Below are 23,411 nucleotides of genomic sequence, written 5' to 3'. Positions count from 1 at the left end.
ATGGATTTTGAACTTCAGGCAAGAGCGCGCTCCATCATTAGAAATGTTCTAACTCTGCTCCTGCCAGGGGCGAGGCAGGTGTGAGAAAACCCACATTTAACCTTCTGTGGTTTGCTTAATTGCACTGAAGAACTTGATTAGGGGAGCACAGTGTTCACTGGAACTGGAGTGCTGGCAAAAGAAACTTGAGCAGTTCTCTCTGTAGTGGCACTTTTTTTTTTTTTTTTTTCATTTTTTTAAATTCCTTGGGAACAAAAGTGTGACATTAATAGCTGTGCTCAACAGAAAACTTGTGAGTGGGCCTCTCTGGCAAGAAAGAGCCACATAGCTTGCATTACATGGTGTGCCAGTGAGGAAGGTATATGCAGCCATAAGTTTATGTTCCATGAGTGAGGTTTTTTATCTATTTATATCACCTCCTACATAGAGCAACCCGGGCCAAACTCCCCTGCAGAGGCACCTCGCTATGCTCAGGGAGAGGCAGAGCAGCCAGCAAGGGCAGAACATCTTTTTTAATTCAAGAAATCCTTATTTTCGTTGAGGTAACAAAGTAACTCAGAAGCCTGGAGTAGTAAATGAAAACAGACGCTTGAGTCAGGCAGAGGAGCTGGGATTTGTTTTTATTTCTCTCTCCCCTGTACTGTGACTGTAAGTTTCCAATCCAATTAAAGGTTGGAAAGTTAAGCAAGGAATCATAATTACAGAGAAGGAGGAAAAAACATGACAGGCAAACTCCTGTCCTTCCTGCTTTGGGGAGGTCAGGGGTGAGAGGATGATGGAGCTGGATTTGCCTTCTGCTCCAGCACCTCACAGCTCTCAGCCTGACTGGCCCCACCTCTGAGCTCTTCAACCTCTGGGTACCAAAGCTCTCAGAGGGGGCTGAAGCCAGGCTGATTTCTCTGCTCAGGAAGTGCTTTAAGATGCTCATTAGAAAGGTGTGATCATCCACCCCGACAGCACAGGGCTGGGCTGAGCAGATGTCTCTCCCCAGTTGCCAGAGTGGCAGCCTGCATGACAAGGAATGCAAGCACACCTTCTTCCTGGATTTATTATCTGAGTAATTAACCATGCAGCACGGATCCTGACTCAGTCCTCCCTCCCAGCCTCGTTTTTCCCCTATAACTCTGTGTGCTGTGCATGGTGCTGATAAGGTTGCCACCCTAAATGAGCAGGAATAAAATTGCTGCTGGGAATTCTTTGGTGACCTGGGATATCAGGGGGTCTCCTTCCTGGCCCTCATCAGTTCCCAGATGAAGGCCCTGGATGTCTGGCACTGCTGTCCTTGAGGATGAGGCAGGGATGGATCATCCTCTGCCTCTCTCCCACTGTGGTGCAGCTCTTTTTCCTGGCAGGAAAAGATTCCCTTCTTAACAAGAAACAGGGTGAAGGAAGTCAGGTGCAGCGGTCTGTGATGTTCCTTCCCCAAAGCAATCAGAGAACAGGACCATGGAATCATTAAGGTTGGGACAGATCTCCAAGAACTTCCAATCCAACCCTTGACCAATGCATTTTCCAGTCAATTAAATCAGTTTTTTGCGTGTCCAGTGCCAATCCCTGTCCCTTCTCCTCTTCCAAGTCCCACTGCTCATGGAACTGTGTGATCACAGCATTCCCCACTCATTACCTGCCTGTCCCAAGACACAAAACCTTCATAAGATTCCCGTTTGCCTCTGAAATTTTTTGCCAGCAGAGGTTTGTTTTGCAGATAAATGGTTGCTATACAGCTCATGCTCACAAATTACAGCTCCTGACTTCCTCCTTGGCTGGGAATGGGTGGAGGATCCCAACTGAACTGATAATGAGATGCCAGTGGGCGGATGGGGAGGCAACATCTGCAGGTCTGATCTCATGTGCTGATCTCGTGTACTGGCAGGGACGTGTATGACACTTTGTTATTCCAGAAGGATCTCGAGGACATAAAATTCCGACAGCTGGAACCTGGTCTGGAGTGTCTGCGTTGTAAAAGTGCAGCTACTCCAGGGCTTTCTGGCATTGACAGGACAGGAAAATAAAAATGCCCTTATTTTTAATCCAATTAATTTAGAATGCAGCATGGGTGTGAGCAATGTATGAAAAAGTTGCAAGCATGTGCGTACCAAACAAACAAAAACATATATATATTTCCATATAGATTCTGTATTTCATTCCAGCTGGATGGCTATAGACCACTACCTGAGAGTGAGACAAGCAAGAGTTTCCTTCATGTGGATGAAAGAATATTCCACCTGGAACAAAAGCACTGCCAGAAAGGAAAACACACTCTTGGCCATGTGAGTTAGATGGCCACCATCCATGACCATGGTTCAAGTGCTCTGCACTATTCCAACACCTGGAAAAGCAGCTTGAGAGTCTTCCTCCAGCCTAAAGGGAAGTAAAAAAAAAACCCTTTGAGTGCCCCAAAAGTGAACACAGCCTGGATTTCTGAAACAGAAATCTTGACAAAAACTCCTTGTATTTCTGTAAGGGGCAGAGTGAAAATGCAATAGCTGTAATGCATCTGTATTTTAGGAAAGCTTTCTGGGCCTCATCATTCAATAGTTGCTTCAAAAATCACTTTGGTTGAAAGCTGGGAGATTGACTGGGCACACAAAAGTAGCAGTGCAGGGGGTGTGTGAGCAGGAACGGTGGCAGCAAAGTTTCTCAAGAATCTGAGGTGGGTCTGGTGGAATTTGAGATTTTGATTGTCTGGGTATTGCTGCAGTGATGTTTCCAAAAATCCCCCAAACTGAGAAAATAAAAGAATTTGTGAAATAAGGAAATAAAGAAGTGTCTTTTTCTTCTCACATCCTTTAAAACCCTCACTACCTTCAACTTCTTCTTCAGCTTCCCTACCCAGCCTCTTGCACTCTGTAATTTGGAAAACACTGATGTCATTGGAAGCATTAGCAGCAGTAGTCATCGTGCTGCAGTTCATACAAGCTGTTATGCTTTTTGTACAGGCAGAGGCTTTAACCAGGAATTTCCACCTTTTTATTTCCTTTTATTTTTTTTAATATAATCTTTTTTTTTTTTGCATTATTATTAGTTTTCCATATTGTGGAGGTATGGCTTCATAGGGGCTGTCAGAAGTGGAGCCTTGCCAAGGTTCCCCTCGTCCCTGAGCCACCTTGGAGATGCAGGAGAACAAATGATGGGTGGGAAGGAGAAGGGAAAAGGGCTTCCAAGGGGAAAATCTGGGACTGTTGCTGCCTCTCCCCAGGGAAAAGAAGGAATTTCCATGCTGAGAAGTGGCTGCTCACGGCACATATGCGATGTTCCTGGATTTCCAAGAGGGGAATCAGAAATCTGCCTTGACCAGAGCCCCTGGTATCCTCCAGCAGGAGGGGGAAGGAGTTATTAATAGGAAAATACTGAACTCCCTGAAAATATTTTACTCCTCTGAGGTGCCAGTGACAGATCCTGTGTGGGATTTTGTGCATGAGGTGGTGGTTTGGTGATGGGAAGAAAAGAGAGAACGTTTTAAATATGGGTCACACTGTGAAAAAGGTTTGAGGAGATGGAACTGAATCAGTTTTCCAAAGCTTTTCTAAATTCACTGGGCTGGTTTTTGGTGATAAGTGGTCTCAGCCCAGGTTGGAAGGGGCACTTAGGTGGGGGACTATTTTGGGATGCCCCACCTTGCACAGAGATTCAGGACCAAGCAGAGGGGAGGAATGGGATCTGCTGCATCCAGGGGTTAAACCAGAAAAGAACCTGACCCCGTCAGTCTTAAACTGTTACAATGGTGATTGATTGTCCTTAATACCCCAAGAGCCCAAAATTCTTTCTTCTTAATTTACTATGAGTTTAACTCAAATAAAGACTCCAGTGGCAACACAGAGAGATTTTGGGATGGAACAAGTCATTCAGGTTTTTTTAAGCACTTTCCCGTGCTAACATTCTCTTCCCATCAGCTGAATCACAGAATTTTTTTCTGCAGCCACCTCATTTACCTTTATTCCTCCTTCCTTCCTCCTTTTGTTGAAATGTCAACAAAATCACAACTATTATAGTCATAATAAGCTGTGATCCTGTGCAAAAAATCAAAGAATGAAGTCCGAGTCTTGTAGACAATGTAAAGGTCTAAGACCACATCGTGCTTTAGTTGCACAGTCTAAGTTCTCAGAAGATGCTTTAATTTTCTTTTTTAGTTTTTTCTTGAGTGGCTTTTTTATTTTTTTTTCTTTTTCTCCTTTTTTTTTCTTTTGTATAATTAACGTCAAAGTGATTCTTTTGTTTGAATAGTATTTGGCTTTTAGAACAAAAAAACATAGATGCTCTACCCTGCTGTGACAGAAAAGGGTTGAATTGGCATTTAAGCAAGGACAATTTCTGCAGATCTTTTTGACTACTAGATGAGATGCAGTTTAATTTTCATTGCTCTACATTAATCCTGGAGGAGGAGGAGGAGACCCTCCTTTAAAGGCAATAATAATGAAGTTCTGGGGCTGATTCTGGGCTGGTATTAACACAGACTAAATCTGTCACAAAGAGCTACCTTGGCTGAGGAGCTGCCCCTGAAAGACTCTGGTTTGCTTCTCTGAGCTGTAATAGAAAAAGCAGAAAACCCCCTAAGCCAAGAGTGAGTCCAAAGAAATTGCATAAATCATTAAGAGTGGAATGAATTGTTTCCTGTGACCTGCAGACAGCCAGGAGTGTGGTGCTGGGGCTCTGCCACAGTGGCGACATCCCCTCGTGGACAAATACCTTCTGTCCACTCAGGAGAAGTGCAGGGAAGCTGAGGTAAAGGAAAGAAATAAAAGAAGAGATGTAGATCTGTGGCATTTGTCCTGCTTTGAAGCAAAATTAACTTTGATTAAATCGTAATTGTGGATGTTGAGGCTTTTTTTCCATCTGGGCTGGACACACGGTGGTCAGTAATGCTTGTGAGGGCTGGTCCCTCCTGTCCCAGTCTGGGAGTGAGGATCCAAACCTGTTCCATGGTGACTTTACATCTGCTGAAAGGAGAAAGGACCAGGATTGGGAAGTGTCCCACATTTGCAGCTGTACCATTGTGATGTGCATTTATAGGTTCCTGTCTCCTCGTGAATTCACATATTTTATCACACTGAACCAGCTTTTTCCATCCCAGGTAGTGGATAATAAAAAACTCCTACATCAAAAAGGCCAGGGAAATATTGAGTAGAAGCAGCAGAAGAGTATCAGTTAAATCACAGGATCAAAGTTTTTAGATGTCAACAAACAAGCAGAAAGTCTACATTATGTAGTGGTCAGAAAAAAAAATTGCTGTAAGGAATGTATCAGTTCCTCTTGAGCTGTCCATCTACATCAGATCAATAGCCCTTCCAAGCATGGGACATTCAGGCTTTCAGCTTGAGAAATTGAAGTTCTCAAAATAAGTCAGGGTTGTAACACAAGTCCATCATTGTGTGTCACAGAAATGAAATGAGTTGTCTCCTGTTCGATTGATGACTGACAGAAAGCTGGGAGGAAGAAAGGGGAAAATAAACGAGACACGGGTTCTTTTCTTTTTTTTTTTTTTTTTTTTTTTTAAAGTTGTTGCCAACACTTCTGTCAAAAAAAGTTTCCAGCGAGGGATCTGCTTTCATTTCCATGGACATGCCTCGTTCCCATTATTGATAACAGGAGCTGGATGGTGAAGGCTGGGAGGGGGAATTTGCTGGGCACTGTTGCCGTTCAGAGGAAGCACATGATGCAAGGCCAAAAAAATGTAGATTGAGAATTTCTTACAAGAAAAAGTAAAATATGGCCAGGGAAAATATGACTGGTAGCTTCTGATACTTTTAATTTAGCACTTTGTAATGACAAATGAGTAAACAGGCAGATATTTGGCCTGCTGAGATCCATGAACCTGAGTCTAGCAGGAAGGAGCCCACATCTGAATCCAGTTGCATGTTCAACCCATTAGTCTGGGATCTCAGCAGCAAGTCTGGGAAGTGATTGCACTTTTACAGCCCCAATAGGAACCAGGTACAAAATCTGGCTGGAGATGTAAGTTCAGGCTTCAATCTATCTTAAAACAGGGAGGGCGAAGCCGACAGATCCAGGGCTGGTCCTGCAGATGTTCCACTGACATTGCAAACAGCCACGCTGAAATGAACACAGCCTCTCCTGTCAGCTCTGCTCTGGGAAATAATGCACCACGAGAATGATCTGCAAATTTTTTAGTTTTATCGGTGGAAAAGGCCCCCCCAAGTGCTCACAAAATCAATGCCTGATGCAGTTACTAGCCGAGCAGCTTGTTGATGTTAAAGGAAATAACTTTGTTATCCAAAGTACAAGTGCTCCTTTATTATCCAGGCTTTCAAAGTGATTGAGCCTGAAACACATTCTACCAGTGTACATGAGATACCCCTGCTACCTTGGAGACCAGGCAGTTTCAATACATTAAATATAGAAACTACAGTTTCCACTGCCTAGAGCAATAAAAATGGAGACTGAAGCAATGGTTGTGCTTAGGTACCTGCTGGGAAACACTGAAACTGTGGTTCTAACCTTCCCAAAAAGTGGTGGGGCCTTGTTTTCACTGGGTTTTTCTGGCAGCAGTGTGTTTGGGTGGTTGTAAAGTAGTAGGAGCAACTTGCTTGCTGGAGCTGGATGCTGGAAGGGAAGGGCTGTGCTGCTTGGATCCTTCAGGGGTGTTGTTGAGGTTCTTTGAGCCTCACTCTGTTGTTCTGTAGGGTGGGCAGGAGCAGTCACACCTTGAGCTGCAGCAGGACCCAACAGGGAAACTCTTTGGTGCCTCTGAATCAAAGCAGGTCTGAACCAGATGGCACAAAAAGCTCCCATCAGGAGATGAGAAGGCAATAGCAAAAGGGATGATAAAACAGGCTGTAGATTTTCTTGCTTGGTGAAAATGTGTTTGGATAATGTCAAGTGCACCTGAAAATTATAATGTTCCAAACACATAAATAAAAATCCAGGTAATATAAAGCAAATATAAAAAGTAATCTAAAAGTCAATAAAATCAATCTGGACAGAGTTTTGATGGATCACATACTCCAAAACATGACTACATATAAGGGAAATAATAACTTTACACATCTCTTCAAGAATTGTGTGGTATCTGACACTGTTTTCAGACAGGGTGAAGCACTCAAAATTTACTGCATTCACTTAATTAGATAAAATTAAAATAAATTGAAATGGAGTCATCTGTAAAGCTGTTCCACTTTTTAGTTGGTCTTGTAAAAAAAATAAGTATTTGAACTAAGTAAATATGAATTATTCTGAAAATGTTTTCATGAAATAAAACCCTGTTTCACATGGAATAAGTTTTCACCACATATTTCCAATGCTAATATTTTTATCATGTTATTTTTACAATTGCATTTGAATGGCATTTTAAGTTTACAATATTTCAAATGAAGAAATCAAAAGGGTTGATTATGAAAGTAGTCATACATTATGCTTCTGTTTTTTCAAATGTTCCTCTTGCTACTCCTCCTCCTGTTGCAGAATTAAAACGATGAATTGTATATTGGTAAATTTTTTTACTAGTTTCTGTGGGTTTACTGGGATAATCTGAAAAAAAAAAAATTACCTAGGATGAACTAGAGTCTTTTGAGGAAGAGCAGAGAGTCTTTCACCTTGGGAAAAATTACTTTTGTAGATACTTTAAATCCATTTTATTTTATGATGCTACTGTAACTTTCAAAACACATTCCACATTCCTGCAGAATTATTTTATCAGAAGAAAGCATTTTTACAATACATTTTAAAAAGTGACTTTTTAACCGAGCACAAACACATCGCAGATGAATTGTCAACTGTCATTGGAAAGACATTTTTTCTTCGTTTGCTTGGTTTTTCCCCATGTGAAGTCATACAAGAAATAATGCCTTCTGGGGCATTACAGAGAAAAAAAGATAAACAATTGGAAGGGCCTTCAATCTTGTCATTCCCTGGTGTAGCAGAGTGAGAGCCATGCACTGTCAGGGAAAGCTGGATGCTCCAGGGACAATTAACTCCTTCCACCAAGGTCCAGCCTAAACCTCACCTGGGCAACCCTCACAGCTCTGCACGTGGGCGTAACTAACAATGAAATAAAACAAGTTTTTTGGCTGGGAACCTTGCACTTTTTGCAGCTCTGGGGTGCGATGCTCGAGGTGTGGTTATGCCCCAGCTGGTACCTTGCAGAGGGATTTCTGCCTGCGAGTTTGCCGGAGCGCGCAGCGGAGAGTCGGAGCTTTGTGTCGAGAGAGGAGAGATGTATTCATGGTTTTCTCATGCTTGCCATGATGGGCTGCTTGTTTCTGAGCTGTTCAGCTACAGATTCACCGCGTTCGACTTCAGACACTGCAGAAGAACTGCTGGGAAATCAGCGAAGCAGCAGAGCAGAGTGGTTACAATAGAAACAAAAAAACAGAACAAAACAAAACAAAAAAACCCTTATTGAAAGAAAACTGTCCGAGGCAGCCCCATGGTGCCCTTTCACACTGAGACACTGTCCCGGGGAACCCCCTGGGAAATGGCAAGACATATTTTTCCCTGATAACAATGTAAAAAAATAAAAGCACAAAAAGTACACAGGGCAGCTCGCTGTGCCGCTCTTCTTTTAGGAGAGCGCTGCGCTGAGACCGCTGCTTTAATAACGCCGGGCTCGTTCCTGGATGCAAATAAATAAATAAAATCTTTGCACAAATAAAATAATGTCTAGTGTCTCATTCAGGACTTGTTTGCTAACTCCTGATGAGGTGCTGTGTGTAGTCACGCTGCCCTGAGGAGTTTACAACACTGGAGCTTGAGCCTACAACATTTCCTAAGCACCGCTGTGAACAGCCTGGTGGGACTGCAGTAATTGAGGCAACTCTGTTACTTCTGGGCTAGATGGTGCAAGGCTTACACCAGGCATTAAGCACTTAGGAGAGCAGCCCCATTCACTCCACTGATGGCTTTTAGATGGGAAAATGTACTGCAATCACAGAGTTACCTCCCCTTCAAAACTCAGCGTACCGAGGACGAAATGGAGAAATCTAAAAGAGGTTCTCGTAGAAAACAACCAACAAATGGACTATTTATAAAGCTAAATCTCTCCTCTTCTGGTGATTTTTCTCCCACTTGCAGACAATCAAGCCCAGTTTTGCCAGTGACTGTCAAAAGGCTGTGTGTGAGCAGGTTTAAGCTGCAACAAATAGGTATGAGTCCCAGCTAAATCCAGCCCTCTGTAACATTACACTCCTTTGTGGACATGCCTCCAAAACACCTCCTGCTTGACAAAAAAAAAAAAAAAAAAAAAAAAAATTGCAGTGATGCCTGGACCCCTGATGTTGCCCAGGACTGCTCCATCCTGAGCAGGGGTTTATTTCCCATATTAAAAGTCAGCTTGTTGGCAGAGGAGTGCTGAGCGTGCAAATCCATTAGCCTTGCCTGTGAGCTGCTGAAATCCCAGCCCCTGTAATACTCTGTCCTGGGCATCCTCCTTGGAAAAAAAAATCATCCACAGCGCTGGGGACACCACTCTCATAGCCTAGCACACTCTTGTAGAAAATGATTGATCTTGTTTCTATGATTTAGGGACTAAAAAGGTGTTCTGGGAAGAATTCACCGGTAAATGGGGCTCGTTTTTGTTTAGTCAAACTCTGTGATATGTTCCAGACGTGGATCAGGGTAGTGGCTGGGGAAAGGTGTGCTCAGTGGGCAGAGAGAAGGTCTCTGCTTGCAGAAGGGCATGGAGCTCTTTAGCTTTGAGAACAGCCTTGAGTTCAAGTTGTCTCCTTTGTGCCTTCAATGTTCACTTGGCTTAGAATAATTTCTGGGAAAAAAAGCAAAACTTTTTTACAAATAGTTTAAAGATGTTTGTAAAACGAGTTTCAAGGAATTTTTACAAATATGTTAACGACTTTCCTAATTTGAGCCTAATAATTAATATCTTTTTAACTATTTTTATTTGGGTATTTTTTTTTAATCTATGTGTATTTATTCACATTGATCTTGTGGAATAACCTGATTTTAAGTGATTTGTTTCAACTGTTAGACGATGGCACCTTTGTTAGTAGTTGCAATCCTCTGTTCCTTGGTGAATATTTCACTGATTAAAAGCAGTTCTTCACACAATGGTTACATTTTTTCAGGAGAAAAAAGATCATCGTCACTTGTAGGGTCAGTGGAGAGAGAGGAGAGCTCTCACAGAGTTATTTATTCCATCATATTTTCCAAGAATTTTAGAATTTTAGTACCCTCTTTAGGAAATCTGAAAGTTGTTCTTGACAAATTATTACAGTTTCATATCCAAGGTTCTGTTTTTTTGGTTTTTGTTTTTTTTGTTTGTTTGTTTGGTGGGTTTTTTTGTTTTTGTTTTTGTTTTGTTTTGTTTTGTTTTGTTTTGTTTTGTTTTGTTTTGTTTTGTTTTGATTTGTTTTCCTGGAGTTAACAGTACTGAGGACAGACTTGCTGAGCTGGATGTTCTTTCACCTTTCCTGATTGCACCACCCTCATCCTTGGAGGTTTCCAGGACCTGACTGGACCAGGTCAGACCTCAGAGGTCTTCCCCTCTTCCTGGAACTTCCTGGGGCTCCTTCCCACTGAATTTCCCTGTGATTTTATGGTTTTTCCACTTGCCTAAGTGAGAGCTGTTGCTCAGATGAGCAGCTAAATCTTCAGGCTTCGTTTACAGAGTCAGCATCCCTAGGAATGTGCCAGTTTCTGGACCCTTAAATCTTGCAGTGCCCTGCAGGTGATTCCTGTGAGGATCTGGGATGGGCTCTCCAGGTGACAAACCTCTGGCTGCTGTTTTTAAGGGTTCTTTGTACGTACATCAGTGCAAAATACATAATTCTTTTGTAGCAACCTCCTTTTCTGGGAGACCTCTCGTCCTCCAGCGGATCAATTTGTCTTAAGGAATGTAATCTATATTTACTTTGCAGTAGGTACTGTAGCTCTCAACTCTGCTTTTTTAGCTGATTCAGCTGCAATCCAGCTCGCTTTGACCTCAGAAATATTCCCTGCTAACTGTCCTCCTGTTCACTCCAATTTGTACTGCCTAAATGCCTACTGCTGAGTGTCCCTCTGGCCATTCTGAAAGGTGTTTCATCACACTACAATAAACGTGAAATACTGATGCACTCAAAACAGCAAAAAAGGAGGGGGGGAGAAAAGCAGCTGGATATCGACATGGGACTGGACAGGGGCATTTATTACACTTTACTTTCATCCCACTGCCTACCTTTGCCAAAGGAGGGCTCTGAGGCTCCCTGGTGGGCCAGGCAGGTCGATACGACACAGGAGTTAAATTAGACCTCAAGTCAAGCACATATCTACCTTGGCTGGGATACCTCCAACCTAAAGTCCCTGGAAAATTTACATTTTTCCACTAAGTTAACCAATAACGGAGTGAAATGAGTGAGAAAAAAGCAGCTGTCTAGCCTGCATCTTGCTTCATTATCAAATGGATGTCGTCCAAACAGCAGCTTCGGTGCCTTATGAGGGAGACAAACAGGCTGATGTACAAGCTTTGGCCAGGATTTACCAGGCTCAATAAGTAAAAACAGTTTTAAAAAAAGTTAGTAAACACATAATAACATTTTTTAAAGGTTTCTCCCATGCCTTGGGTTATTCTGAAGGTGTTTCATCCCCTCCTCTTCTTTTTCTTCCAGTATCTAAACTGGCTTTATTGTTAGAGTGCACTCACAGAGCCCTTACTAATATAAGTGTTATATTAATTTGTCAGTGTAGAACACACTTGTTCAATTCAGAACCCTGATTTTGTGGCCTGGAGATCCCAGGTTGCCTTGGTGAGTTTCCACTTTTCCATAAGCAGTGAGGATTCCAACACATGGAAGAGTGTTGGTGTAACTCTGTGGAATCAGAAAAATAATTTTAAAGTGACAACATCTTTGGTTGGAAGAGAGATTAAGGTGATTCAAAGCCTTCATGGCTGGAGAAAGGGGCCTGGGCGACCACCTCCTGTACTCAAATGACCACTTCACAGGCAGACAAATGTCCCAAAAAATGTTCAGAAAATAATTTTGTCCTACACAACAACCTCCAGTAAGCATTTAATGGAATCACGGGATGGTTTGGGTTGGAAGCAACCTTAAAGATTATTTCACTCTAACTCCCCTACCATTGGCAGAGATCCTAAAATCACTGTCCTGTATAAAACAAAAAAAATTGTAATCATGTGCTAATAAAGAGTAAATTTATTTGATTTGGACAAACAAACAAGCAACAACAACAACAAAAAATCCAACCCCTCAAACCAGCACACCTCCACCAAATAAAATAAAGTCTTTCAATGAGGACTTTTCTGTATTATTTTGTAAGGTGAGGAGATATTTTATTCACCAGGAATGAAGGCACTGTGCAGGTGGTTAACCTGCAAAAACTCTCTTGCTCTATTATTTTAATAATCTGAAATATCTTTCTCATCTGACGACTCTCTGCTTCAAGCTCAGGCACTGCAAACAACCATGCCTGGATCTCTTAGCAAGCTTTGCTTGGTTTATTTCCAAAAGAGCTCCTGCCTGCCTATTTGCTGGTGGAGAAAATTATTTCGAAACATGAAGCAGGTAAACCTTAACCTGCCAGATGTCTTCTTCATGTAAGCAATTTAAATTCAATTTGCGGCAGAAAAATACGGGCAACTTCTGGATCAATAGGCTGCATTCAACAGAGCTGACATCCAACACCTGATCCACCGCCAACCTGCCTGGGCTCTTTTTGCTCTTACCTGAGGGACTTTCCCTGGCTTTTATCGTCGGGTTAGATCTCTGAGGATTACAGGTACTTAACGCTAATTAGGGCTGCTCTCTTCCCCTCCCTTCGAGTGGCCTCTGTTTCTGCAACAGCCGGCTTCCAGTTTTGTGTTTCAGGGGGATAATTGCGGTGGCACACGCCAGCGAGGTAAATGATAGCCCTGCACAAACACACCCCCGGCATCTCGCCGGAGAAGAGGGTGATGAGATAATAGCTGCCACAAAAGCTTGCTGCGCCCTCACCTTGCTCACTTTTCGGGGGGCTTTTGTCAGATATCTGCCTTCGGAGCTGTAATTATGCGATTAGAAGAGGAGAGGCTGTAAACAAGCGGGGGATTTCGCTCCTCCCCAGGCGTGGGAAGCGAGGCGTGTCCATCCCAAAGCTCCTCCAGGAATACCTGAGCCTCTCGGAGATGTGTGACGTGCGTGAGCATCAATCCTGCCCTGAGTGCTCACAGCACGCCGGTTGTTAGCACAAAAAAAATCATCTTCCCTCCATTCACATACGTTTAACCGGGCTCCAGAATGAAATTTAATCATTGCCCAGATTTGTAATAGTTATTATTATATGTAGGGTTAAGTGCTGGAAAAAATGCAGCTTTTATTTGCCATTTAACAATTCCCCCCCTTCTATCTGTGAGCTCTGATTCTACCATTATTGTGTTTCCTACAAATATCCCAGATACTTATAAATATTCTATTGCAATGAATTTTATATGACCCTTCAGTTCTAACAGCGGAAACTGCATTTTGAACTTAACCTAAAATCCAGTGCAGTAAAGCCAATTTTTAAATGTAACCTTTCCACCAAGTGGTAAAGACAGTCATAAAGTCACTTATTATTGCTCAAGTCCCTCTTGACATATAATTAATCCATCTCAACCCCCATCCAAAAATCCAGAGACAGCAAATTTGCCCTTCCTGAATTTACAATTCATAGAGGCAGAGCATTATCCAGCACTCCCTGACTGGGTGCACACATTGCAGGAGAGGGAGCACAGATGAACATTTAGGAGCCTCTCATCTCTCACTCTGTGTCAGCATGAGGGGAAAAATAACAATGACTGGGACAGAACCTCAGAATCCCTCTGAATGAGTCAAAAATGTGTGGCTGTGGCACTTGAGGACACAGTGTGGTGATGAATGTGGTGGTAGTGTTGGGCTGATGGTTGGACTTGGGGCTCTTGGAGCTCTTTTCCAACCTTAACGATCCTGTGATCCAGACATGGGTACAGAGGCTCCTTTCCTTTCATCATTATGCGAGCTCCTGACTGCCAGACTTCACACACATCATGGAGAAGTTGGGAGAATGGACCTCTGGAGATCGTCTAGTTCAGTTTCACACTTTGCCTTGTCTGAGTGTGGAAAAACCTCCCCATGCAAATCTCTTTGAACTTTAGGGAATAAACCAATAAGGCCTTTTAGAGACATGTGGTATTTAGTGGTATTTTCCACTGAACGATGCCATTGTCCTGAGGAAATGTAAAGCAGTAGCAAGAAGGTGTCAAAATGGGCTAAAATTAAATTATAAGATCCATTCCTCAACCTGGGCTTTGACCTTTGTGTGCACTCTGAAGAAAACACAAAGTCTCTCCAAACCCAGAACTCGTGCAGCTCATTGCAGCCCTGAGAGCATCCTTACAAATTGATGGTGTGTCTTCCAACACCAACCAAAAATTGTTGATGGCCACATTTATCTCCTGCTTTTTATAAAGAGCCCAAACCAAAACTGTGAATTTCCCAGAGGGTGAGCAAGAGGGTAAGGATTAGAAATAAGCTTTTTAAAAATAAAACCTAAAACTCCAAACAACTCTTCACCATTACATTTCTATAGTCTGAAAATATTTTTCTGTGGTGTTGCCATCGAATGGTCATTACCTGCCCCTCTGTTCATCTTTAGAAACCAGTAATCATTGCAGGAACAAGATATCAATATCACATGAAAATGTGCTTGAGTAGACTCTAAATTGGGTATATCGAGAATAATTTAGTCCTCTCATGTGTTTTCTTTCACAACAATCCTTTGCTATATGATGGCACTATCCAAACCTATTATTGACTATAAAATTATTCAGTGTGTCACTGTTGCATCCACAAAATTATGACTCTGCTGTGCAATATCCTTGTGATTAATCATCTTGTTTTATTGACCAACAATGCTGAAGCATAGAAAAAAATAAGTTTGAAACCCTGCTGCACGTTTAGTGCCCAAATCAAGACAACTCTCAGCATAGCTGGGATTTTGTTTACAAATCTCAAAATTATCAAGGTAAGGGACACAGCAGCACGTGAGGCACGAGCTCTACACATGGAAACTGTGTTAATTACACAGACCTGAGAGCCCTGTGGAAATTAACATGTGATCTTGTAATGATTTGCCATATCATAACACGTATGCTCTGATCCAGCAAATCACTTAAGAAAGTGCTTAAGTTCAGCCTGTCATTTCAAATCAAGCTTCAAGACCAACCTTGATGCTGTAATGACATAAGTGAATTAGCCTGGAGCCTTAATGTAGCCTCCTTTGTATGATTTCCTTTATTATTACAAAATAAACAGCGGGTAAGAATGATTTCTGGGGTAATTTAATGTGGTACTGCTTTGAACTGGCCATGGGTTTTAGCAGAACTGGATATTTTAGAGCTGTTGTGAATATCTGAGTTCATGAATGATAGGACAGGGTGTAAAGGCTTTAAACAGAGAGCAGGTATGGATTAGATATTAGGAAGAGATTCTTCCCTGTGAAGATGGTGACTTGAAAATATTTGGGTGAACTTTTAGTGGAATGGTAAAACTTGTCTTGGTATTGAGAATGTCCCTGTAGTATCCAATATTTTGAGTCAAAATCTGGGCAAAATGCAGACTTTTAAAAGCAAGTGAAACTAGTTTTTAGTGTTAATGTTTCAGAAGAAGGGATTGTTGACAAATCAAAACTAATATAAAAAAAAATCTTTGAGAATGTAGTCTGTCTTTCAACAATTTTCAGCTCCTGTCTCTGTTGTGCATCTGACACAGAAACAGGCCTGTTACTGCTGTAGTGCTTTAACATGAATAAAAACACATTAAACTATAAATATAAACATACTAAACCTATTTTCCTTGCCATCAGTCTGAAAAATGGCCGAATAGTTCATGCTGATTTTTTTTTTCCAAAAATTACCTCTGACATAAGCAGTCGGGATTCGGCCAGAGCAATTACAGACCTCTGGAATCACAAGTGACAGAACCCAGGGTTTTATACTGGAAGACATCAGGCATCCCTACACAGGGAGAGAGGAAAAAAAAATTTAAAGAAGGTAAAAGGGAGGAAGAGGGAACATATGTTGGAGACAATCCTGCCTCCCGTAAAACTGCTGTTGAGTCAAGTAACCTGTTTAAAAACAATGTATTCCTCTAACTACAGCCACCTGGCTTGTAATTATAGTCCTCATTAGGAGCTGCTACAGGTCTTGAGTGATTAGTTATTGTTTATAAACTGTTCAACTGGAGACCACCTGTTTCCATACAGCGCCGCACCTTCGTCTTGCCTGGCTGCCTCCTGCCTATTAATAGAAAAGCACCTGTTTCCTGACAGGGCAGACCCAGAGATAAACCTGCATGTCTGAAGCAGCTGGGGGAGAGGTCTTTTTGAAGGACATCCAGATCTGTTTGTTGCTATTAAGCTGTCGCCAGCCGAGGTTGGAGGGTCTGATGGAGTCGCCTCGCGTCTCTCGCAGTCCGCGTAGACTCCCTGGCATCTGATGTGGAGCTCTTGGAGAACGTTTATAATTAGCCCTCCAGAGATTGGGAAATCCAGGGAAATAAAAAACGTGAGGTTGGAAGGCTGGCACTAATTGTTAAAGGAGTTAAACGCTCCTGTATGCAAAGCAGGCGAGATGAAAGGGAAGGTGAGCGGCTCCATGTGCGGATGCGGGAGGTGAGGCATGAACGCCGTGCTCCTTAAATAAACACAAGGATCACTGCGGCCCCACTGGCAAAGACAAAGAGGAGGCACTGATTTTCTCAGGGCAATTCAGTCATGTAGACAGCAAACTCATGCTACACTTGAAATATTTAGAGCCAAATTCTGCTCTGAGTCACGCTGGATTCAGCTGATTTATTCCCAAACCTAAGCAGTGTAACTGAGACCAGAATTTGGTCCCTGCACCCCCAAACTATTGCCATCCCACCACCAAAATTCATCTACGTCCATGCATATGCTATCTTTTTTTTTTTTTTTTTTTTTTTTTTTTTTTTTTTTTTTTTTCCAAGCTGCCTACCTGGTTTTGAACTAGAAATGAGCTCTGTCTCCAGGGCTGTCAGTGGACAGCCTGGGAGAGTGGACACATGAGCAGAGAGGCAGAGCTGGAGGCACAAAGCCAGAGCGAGTTCTGCACGGAGGAGCTGGCTGTGTGCTCAGAGGAGGAAGCAGCAGGCCGTGCTGTGTGAGGGGCACACCAAATCTTGCTTGGGCAGAGAGAAATGGGACCATTTGGCACTGGGGTGAAGGCAGTTTTAAGGTGTTTGCAGCACTTGAAATGCCAGGTGATGCAGAGAGCAGTGGGAGCAGCCATCCTTTAATGCGATGGTGCAACATTCCCAAGCTCCCAGAAACCCTTTCCCTGCTCTACTTTAAGCACTTGTGGCCATGCCTTAACCCTTATCCAGTGTAATATTTGCTGCTGTGGTTTTCAGTGGGCATTCCCCATCGTCTGGCATTTTATGGAGGAACATGAAGTCTCCCTTTCCTCTTCGCTCTCCTTAGGAACCAAAAAGCTACCTCTGTATGTGGCCTGGGAGTATTCCCTAGAAAAACAATATTTAGTTTCCTGATCAGCATTTTTTGGGATTGGCTGATCTTCCTTAAGGGCATGTTATTGCTCACAGGCAGTTGGTTTTGCTTACTCATTTATTGGATAACAGATAGTTTCCAAAATGAGACGGCACATCATGAAAGATTAGAGGATAACGCAGTCTCAACATGAAGCCAGGAAAGTTTTCCATATTAAGACACAGTGGCATGATGAACAACCCAGTCACCACTTTGTGTTCCCACATAGCAAATGTTAGGCACCTGTGCATAGCAGTGAATCATCTTATCAATTGGTTATTCATGGCTGAACATGTTCCCAGCCCTATTTCTCAGTGTTTGACCATCCCCAAAGCTTCTTTGCTCCCACTCCTCCTCAGGAACAAACAAAAACCCTTCAATTTTATGTGAAACATAAAAACTTACACTTTATGTGAAATAAGCATGGCTACAACCAACAGATTGATGCAACTGAATTGAGATTAACATACTTATCTGTTCAATATTTAAATTATAACAGCAATCCCCAGCATTATTTCAAAGATCCTGTAAATCCTCACCCCCAGCAGAACCTCAGGATGGGCAACATCAAACCTGTCCAGCCAAAGTCCCTCAAGTACACGGGGCCACCAAAGGATTTACTCACATTTGGCAGAGCAAATGACAAATAACTTGGTATCTTAGAAGTTCAGCTGTGGAACTGAGTTTTTTTTTGGGGTACAGGATCCTTATTCTCTATGTTTTTGTTGGTTTTACAGCTGTAGGTGTCCTCAAACCTATGAAAACAACAGGGAGGGTCATTATTCATTGCAAAATGCAGGTACACTCCAAATGGCTCATGGTGATAGCAATCACAGGTTTTTGTTTTAAATGTGTTTGCCTGAAGTATAACATCAAGTGAAAGGACCATTATTTAATAAAGAACTGGAACAACAGATTGTGTGAAAAATAATCACATCAAACCCTTGCTTAAAGAAAAACCCCAAGGAAATCACCCTCTGAGCATATTTCCCAAGCATAAATGCTTTTTAGATTCATAAGGGATTTATCAATTTCCCCTTTCAAATATAGGAAACACTTGTTGCAATGACAAGATCATCATGCTGGAACAGTGGTAAATAAATAAACTAATAGCAATAGTTACCTCTTTATTGTCCTACTACAGGTTTTCTGCTAATGTTTGGGTAGATATTTATACAAATCAGTATCTTGCAAAAAGAATGCATAAAAGCCCATACCCAACAAAAGACTGAAGGGTTACAGAGCAGCACAGAGGGGTCTCTTTTTAAAGTGACTTACCCCGTTGATTTCAATACAAATTTCGAAAATAATCAAAAGTTGTCTGTTGTGGAGAACTGGCAGTAGGATCTGCAGGAAGCCCAGATCTTCCTTGCCCAGTGGGTTTCCACATGTTTGGAGAAACCAGAACTTTCTGCAGCTGGCGCAACCTCTCTCTTTGACACCTTCTTCTTGCTGTTTCTTTTTTAAAGGTGTTAAAGAAATATGACTGTAATAACCACTGACAAAAATCTCTGGGCTTGAACTGAAGTGGGAAATCACAGAGGTTACTTATTTCCTCATGCTTTTACCATTTGTTCTCTTTTCTCGAGGAAGTTGAAAGACCTGAAATTCAAACTTAATAAGGCCCCATGCCGTTTCTAAGAGTATTTACAACATGCAAAAAAAAAAAAAAAAAAGCCAGTACATTTCTTATATTTAAATTTGTTTTCAGTCATCTAAGCTATTACACAGTAGGCCATCCCCGAACCTTTTGTAACAAGCAGTAAATGTTTCTCAGACAAGGGGAAGAATGATGTGTTCAACTGCAGCTGCTTGAGCCCAGGAAAGCGACAAAACATTGGAGTGCGCGCTCCCCACATCCCAGTTTGTTTCAACATCATGGAAAACAGAGCTGCCTCCAGCCTGTGGCGCGTGCTGCAGACGTGTGTGTGGGGTGGCAGCCTGTGGGATGCCCCACACGGGGTGGCAGCAGCTTCCTTTGACAGCTGGAGCTCTGTGGAACAGACAATGACCTCGGGTTTTATTCACCACAGTGGCTTCCCATTTTCAAGGCTCTGCCCTAAACCCCTTTGGGTTCAGTGGGAAGCTTTCCATTCCTAGTGGTGGGGAGTGAGGGCAATTCCACTGAGTACCAGTTGTGCAACACATGCTCTAGACACCACCACCAGGAGTTCAGTTCTAATTCTGGGCCCTGTCTAATAGCTTAGTGTGTCATGCAGCAAAACAACTCCCGTCCTGGAAATTCTCTGGAAGCAGCAGCAGGGCCACGGAAGCAAAGCCAGTTTTCAGTGTAATCTGTGTGTATGATAACCAAGGAACTCTTGGAACATGTCCTCATATATCCTAAATAAACAGTAAACCCTCCCAGTGAATCTGCCTTTTGAATCCCTTCTCCTTCTGGAGAGACTTTATCATCTGAAGCAATCAGGCGTGGAAGGAATGTCTGAAGGCCTCAGTGACACTCATTAGTGGTTTTTGGATGGCATATTGGGGAAAATTAGTTTTGTTTTGTTCAAATTCCTTTTGCAAACAAACGTTAGCACCTACAAACTCCAAATACACCCAATGTCCATCAGAGAGTCGCTGGAACGCCGATGAGACATTTCGTCCAGTGCTCCTCTGAGTCACTGTAAAAATAACCCCACCAAGAACAGCTGACCAGATTCACTTTCATGTCAATCTTTTATTAATATTTTTTCTTTTTTTTTTTTTTTCTTAATAAGAAACAACTAAGAGTGGAATTTAATGGGAAACGCGCAGATCAAGGAGGGCTCCTAGATGGAAGATCCAAGTCATCATTAAAAAAAACCCCAAAACCTGAAATATGTAGACACACATTCTCCATGGAAACCTTGGAAACAACATCAACATGAATCATATTGGAAGTGAGTGGGCACGGAGAGATTTGGAGGGTCCTGGTTGCCAGCCTGAGCCAAGTAAGAGCCACTCTGTCCTCGTGGGTCTCTCCAGGGGGTCACTGTGATCAGGGTGGCATCACCACACACACAGCATCTGGGGAAGGCACAGTGGGGCAAAATGTGCCTGTCCTCAGCTGCTGTGCTGCCAGCAGTGATCATTTCATCTCATAATATCGTGTTTTCTAATCGACCACGTGAACCTCCATCCACTGGGCATTTATGCAGCTGCAACTGGGCTGTGTGTAAGTGAATTCCTTTGAGAAGCGTAAAGAACTCCCCCAAAATAGCTTCTAACAGACATTTTTTAATGTCTTCCTGCATTTGCTGACTCTTTCTGGATTTCTCTCTTCTTCTTCTCTGTTGGCCAAGATAGGCTCTGAACAAGTTTGGCTGATTTCTTCATTCTCCTGGCTTTTCCTGATGAACAAGGCTGAGAACTCCTTGCAAGAATCTCTTTAGTAGCTGTTTGCATTTTATTTTATTTTTTTAGCATATATTCACTCTCAGGATAAGTCTCACAAACACTTCTAGGGTAAAATTGTTATAATTCTTGTTTGAACTTTTATCCTACTGGAAAAGATAAGTGACTGAAAGTCTTAAGAACAAGCAGTGAAAATAATCTTAGAAAATGTCCTTTATCCTTCCACTTGGGGTTTTGTTTGTTTCTTTTTTTCCTTTACATATATATAGTTGTTTTTTTTTTGGGGTTTTTTTTTTGTTTTTTTTAAGAAATCTAGATTTTGGGTATTCATAAGAAGAACAGTCTCTATTTTTCAGTTTCTTTGAGTTAGGATCTGACCCATGGTGTGGTGGTCTTCCCATCAGGGAAGGACATACAGTTAAATATTCCATTTAAAAAACATTTCAGAGAAAAAGAATAACCTCCACCACCAGAGCAGGAGCTGAAAAAACCCTCAGGTTATGAGGATGAGGCATCTTATTGAGGAGAGCAGTATAAGTTCTGAACTCCTATAAGCTTCTCTACATGTGATAAATTTACTTTGAAGTCCCTTTAAGCATATCCTAATAAGCGTTAAAACTGGAATCATCTGAATTTTAGCCTTTATAGGTAAAGTCAGTGTTCATTTGGAGCACATAAACACAGTAAGGTAAACATAAATCAGTTTTGGACATGTGTTTACTGCATCAGCTGCTTCAGACTCTCCTGGTGGTTAAAGCCACGATATGTAACTTTGCATTTACTCCAGTAGTTCCTGATCGGTGATGACTTGCACAGCCTTGGCTGGTCACTGTGGTGTGAAACACTCCAAAATTTCCTGTGAAAATGTTTTATATGCTCAGAAAAGAATATCTCTCTGAGACAGGTTACTCTGTTTAAGTATATTCTGATGGAGAAAGGTTACCTTAATTAAATTCAGAAATATCCCTTCCTACTGTCTCTCTAGAGCTGGGTGGGAATTCTTCTCATTGAGCTGTTGCCAACAAAACATAGCCCTTTAGGGAAGGGTTTGGGGCCTAAAAGCTGCTGATACCCTCCCTGAATGGGTAAATACCATTTCTTACAAATTATATATTCATTTTTGCAGGCTGTGGTCTTTATGGAGGCTTTTCCCAGTTATGCCCCAAATTATCTGGTCCATTAAAAAAAAAATCACATTAGGCATTCCTTACTTGTCTCCATGAGATTATATGATGCATGCCACGATTTTCCTGAAGGTGCTCTCATTTCTGATTGGCTTATTAATTTGTGTTTATTGTAAGTACTCTGGTATAATGTTTTATCTTAATTAGTATTTTTATACCCACTATATTAAGTACGTATGTGGGCAGGTTTTTATGCTGCATGTCTTCCTAGTGCAACTGAGGTTTAGTGCTTTGCTTTAAGGAGGAAGAATTATAATCAATTTAAAAGTAATTACAGGCACATTTTGCTTCAAAAACAAACTATGTTGCATTAACATGAGACAATATTTTGGGCTGAAGTCCATAAGTTTTTAGTCTGATAAGCCCCCTGTTGAGCTGTGCATGATATCAACCTATCTTAAATTAGGATAAACCTGTCTTCTTAGGATAAAATCTAACCTTTATTTTTCCTCACAGAAATAAATCTTCTTCTTGGGCGTTCATTGAAGAAAGAACTTAATCCATCTCTTTTTAAAATGAGACCTTTTGTTAATATAAGACTGAAAAAAATAATATGCATTTCTAGAGAATTCTTTTGCATTTTCAATATGGGGCAAAGTTCTCATGCTCAAGGAAGTATTTAATTTCTTGAGCAAGACCCCTAAAATCATATGTGGTAGGAGTAGCAGAACACTAAAACACTGGTTTTTTTGTCATGAGGAAATCAGGGTTTATGCTTCTTGGTTCTTCATGGAGGATATTCAAATAATTAAATGGCTACTGGGTAATATTATTTTTAGCAACTTTATTCTGGGAATACCTTTTAGCTTAAATATATATATTTAAATTTAAGATACATAATTGTGTTTTGCAGAGAGACAAGTTTGTTGTTTTTTTTTTTTTTTTTTTTTTTTTTTTAAATCTGATACTTTCCTTGTAAAAAGCTTAGAATACCACGATGTTTTTCACTTTACCTTCCTCATCTTCTACATCTGTAAATGAAGTTTCTGCCTGCTTTGAGGAACTGCAGTCTTGGATCATTCCAACTAGTTAAATGGAATTACCTTCAGTCATAAAAAAGAGAAGTATTTGGGTGTTTTGCCCATATTTTTAAGTTCTGGTTCTGACATGAGCTTCTCGAGCTGGGCATTTGCATTCAGCAAAGGTTGGTGCAGGAGCATTTTAGTTGGTGAGTTTGCAATTCTGCTCTCAAGGAGGAGCGAGCTGTAAATTATCCACCACTGAGTTGCTGAGTCACTTGAATACTTCAGACTCCTCTAAATGCAAGATCCAGTGGGGCTGCTGAATTATCCTAGATTGTTTTTCAGAAGATCCTCGTGTCACAATCTCATTCTGAATATGATTTTTTTCTTGGTCTGGATAAGTATTTAATTTGAGATTTCCGTAGTGAAGAGAATTGAGTCGAGACATTTTAAGTGCTTC

The sequence above is a fragment of the Sylvia atricapilla genome, chromosome 7, assembly GCF_009819655.1.
Source record: "Sylvia atricapilla isolate bSylAtr1 chromosome 7, bSylAtr1.pri, whole genome shotgun sequence".
Taxonomy (NCBI): domain Eukaryota; kingdom Metazoa; phylum Chordata; class Aves; order Passeriformes; family Sylviidae; genus Sylvia; species Sylvia atricapilla.
This window is presented reverse-complemented; position numbering follows the sequence as displayed.